Genomic DNA, 4,360 nt, shown 5'->3' on the forward strand with positions numbered 1-4,360 from the left:
GAGAAATTGGGAGAGTTGGTATCACCAATTATCTCTTTTTTTTAAAATTTTTATTTTTACTATATTTTACTTTACAATACTGTATTGGTTTTGCCATACATTGACATGAATCCGCCATGGGTGCACATTCTGAACCCCCCTCCCACCTCCCTCCCCACACCATCTCTCTGGATCATCCCCATGCACCAGCCCCAAGCATCCCGTATCCTGTATCGAACATAGACTGGCAATTCGTTTCTTACATGATAGTATACATGTTTCAATGCCATTCTCCCAAATCATCCCACCCTCTCCCTCTCTCAAGAAGTTTGATAGTGAGGAAAGGAGAGGACGCAGTTGCAGGGAGAGATGTGCAGTCGTGGAAAAAAAGATTCTTTTTTATCGGTGAGATATGAACATGCTTAAAAGCAGATAAGAATTAAACATTTGAGGGGAGAACGATAATAAGTAAAACTTTTTAAAGGGGGAAGGAAATAAAAGCATCACAAGTCTGAGAAGGTGGGATGCCATGATATCAGAAACACAGCTGATTAAATTTTGAAGCCAATAACCTAGAAAATAAACATTTACAGAGTTTTTCAAGAAGTATTTAACAGATGTCTAAATGCAAATCTTATACATTAAAATTACAAGAGAGAAATGAAAGAAATCATAGATAATGCAGCTAAAGGAAAATAAACAAAAAACACTGAGAAGTAAAAAAATTAAAAGATGAAACTAAAGTACAAGAAAAAGAAGGAGTGGGAAGGAGAGTCAGCCTAAAAAATGACAAGATGAAGAGGATTAAATATATTACTGAAATAAAGAGATTTCCAATATTTGGTCAAAAAAATGAAAATCTAGATGCTACATACAAAATATCTATAAGTGATACACATAATGAAACTCAGTGAATAAAAGGAAAATGTTGGATAATATTACTATTTATTTATTTATTCATTTAGCAGTTCAACTTGCTTTAAAGAAGGACAGAAATGGTATGGACCTAACAGAAGCAGGAGATATTAAGAAGAGGTGGCAAGAATACACAGAAGAAGTGTACAAAAAGATCTTCATGACCCAGATAATCACAATGGTGTGATCACTCACCTAGAGCCAGACATCCTGGAATGTGAAGTCAAGTGGGCCTTAGAACGTATCACTACGAACAAAGCTAGTGGAGGTGATGATGTTCCAGTTGAGCTGTTTCAAATTCTGAAAGATGATACTGTGAAAGTGCTGCACACAATATGCCAGCAAATTTGGAAAACTCAGTAGTGGCCACAGGACTGGAAAAGGTCAGTTTTCACTCCAATTCCAAAGAAAAGCAATGCCAAAGAATGCTGAAACTACCGCACAATTGCACTCATCTCACATGCTAGTAAAGTAATGCTCAAAATTCTCCAAGCCAGGCTTCAGCAATACGTGAACCATGAACTTCCTGATGTTCAAGCTGGTTTTAGAAAAGGCAGAAGAACTAGAGATCAAATTGCCAACATCCGCTGGATCATGGAAAAGCAAGAGAGTTCCAGAAAACATCTATTTCTGCTTTATGCCAAAGCCTTTGACTGTGTGGATCACAATAAACTGTGGAAAATTCTGAGAGATGGGAATACCAGACCACCTGACCTGCCTCCTGAGAAATCTGTATGCAGGTCAGGAAGCAACAGTTAGAACTGCACATGGAACAACAGACTGGTTTCAAATAGGAAAGGAGTACGTCAAGGCTGTATATTGTCACCCTGCTTATTTAACTTATATGAAGAGTACATCATGAGAAATGCTGGACTGAAAGAAACACAAGCTGGAATCAAGATTGCCAGGAGAAATATCAATAACCTCAGATATGCAGATAACACCACCCTTATGGCAGAAAGTGAAGAGGAGCTAAAAAGCCTCTTGATGAAAGTGAAAGAGGAGAGTGAAAAAGTTGGCTTAAAGCTCAACATTCAGAAAACGAAGATCATGGCATCTGGTCACATCACTTCATGGGAAATAGATGGGGAAACAGTGGAAACAGTGCCAGACTTTATTTTTGGGGGCTCCAAAATCAGTGCAGATGGTGACTGCAGCCATGAAATTAAAAGACACTTACTCCTTGGAAGAAAAGTTATGACCAACCTAGATAGTATATTCAAAAGCAGAGATATTACTTTGCCGACTAAGGTCCGTCTAGCCAAGGCTATGGTTTTTCCAGTAGTCACGTATGGATGTGAGAGTTGGACTGTGAAGAAGGCTGAGAGCCGAAGAATTGATGCTTTTGCACTGTGGTGTTGGAGAAGACTCTTGAGAGTCCCTTGGACTGCCAGGAGATCCAACCAGTCCATTCTGAAGGAGATCAGGCCTGGGATTTCTTTGGAAGGAATGATGCTAAAGCTGAAGCTCCAGTACTTTGGCCACCTCATGCGAAGAGTTGACTCATTGGAAAAGACTCTGATGCTGGGAGGGATTGGGAGCAGGAGGAGAAGGGGACGACCGAGGATGAGATGGCTGGATGGCATCACTGACTCGATGGACATGAATCTGAGTGAACTCCGGGAGTTGGTGATGGACAGGGAGGCCTGGCGTGCTGCGATTCATGGGGTCGCAAAGAGTCGGACATGACTGAGCGACTGAACTGAAAGCCTAATATGATAGTATAATTGCGGTCATCATAAAATGCTGAATAATTTAGTATTAAAGTATTTATGAAGTAAAACTAAAGAAAAAAAAACAGAAAAGTAATGGGAAACTTTAGCTCACAGGTTTTTTTTTAAAGAACATCAGATAAAAATGATTAAGGTTATAGAGGACATGAATGATATCATTCCTAAAGTTTATTTAACAGTTATATCATGAGTTCTATACCTTATAAGGAGGGAGTCTTCATTTTTCAACTGTCTTTGAAAAAATTACCAAAAAATGATCATATGTAATAACCTCAAGACAACCAATACAAGTATAACAGACCAATATAAGCCATTTTCATAGATCATAGTGCAGTAAAATTTCATAAGTAACTTTAGGTCAGCACACTTTGAGAAAGAACCATTTGCAGAATGTATTTTAACAGAATATGTCATGGTTGTAAAAACTGTGGATTTGCTTACTTACCAGTCGTTTGACATGGACAAGTGTTTATGGAGATATTTATCAAGAGACTATATCATAATTTTCAGAATATTTTCAGTGACTTCTTTTAATGAATGTTTACAAGGTTATTCAGATTAATATAATAATTTAGCTTACTCCAACTAGTAGTTATGTACAGATGTGAGAGGTAGACCAGAAAGAAGGCTGAGTACCAAAGAACTGATGCTTTTGGACTGTGGTGCTGGAGAAGACTCTTAAGAGTACCGCAAGAAGATCAAAGTAGTCCATCCTAAAGGAAATCAACCCTGAATATTTGTTGGAAGGACTGATGCTGAAGCTGAAGCTCCAATATCTTGGCCACCTGATGTGAACAGCCCGCACATTGGAAAAGACCCTAATTCTGAGAAAGACTGAAGGCAAAGGGAGAAAGGGCAGCAGAAGATGAAATGGTTGGATGGCATCACTGACTCAACAGATAGGAATTTGAGCAAATTCTGGGACAACGTGAAAGACAAAGGATCCTGGTGTGCTGCAGTCCACGGGGTCACAAAGAGGTGGGCACGACTTGGCAACTGAACAACAAGGACAACTCCAACCAAAGTACGTGTCCCACAGATCCAAACCTGCAACTGTCTCATTCAGTACTGATTTCATGTGGAATGATAATCAATTTTGTTTACCTTGAAAGAATAAATTTAATCTATTCAAAGGAGAGAAAATATATCACTGGTGCGCTGATCTGCAAAGTCAGTCTAAATTATGCATATGCTCCTACTCACTGTTTAGATCTTATCATGAAAGACATGAAGTTTTTCTCCAAATTATCACAGAAAACAGTAATTGTTTGTAATCATTGCTAATACTTTCTGAGAAAGTATTAGCTGAGAAAAAATAGAGCATTCAATTTGTCTGTCCTTAGTATAACTGACAATTATTTATATGAAATGGCAACCCACTCCAGTGCTCTTGCCTGGAGAATCCCAGGGACAGGGGAGCCTTGTGGGCTTCCGTCTATGGGGTCGCACAGAGTCGGACACGACTGAAGCGACTTAGCAGCATAGCTTCATTTGGTTCTTTCCCTCTCTGGTAGGGAGAGCTTCTGGGATGCATGACATAGCTAGTAGATCTTATTTGCAGAACAGCACCTTAAACCTATGGAACAAGTCATTCTCATTAGGTACCACTGCCTTAGCACCATCTATGCATAACCCAGCACATCACTTGCATGCTACAGTTCACCCTGAAGTTATCAATAATTTTAAAATTTCTTTCCCAGTTCTAAGAGTTAATAAAGAATGGCCAAACAATA

This window comes from Ovis aries, chromosome 2, assembly GCF_016772045.2.
Source record: "Ovis aries strain OAR_USU_Benz2616 breed Rambouillet chromosome 2, ARS-UI_Ramb_v3.0, whole genome shotgun sequence".
NCBI classification, from domain to species: domain Eukaryota; kingdom Metazoa; phylum Chordata; class Mammalia; order Artiodactyla; family Bovidae; genus Ovis; species Ovis aries.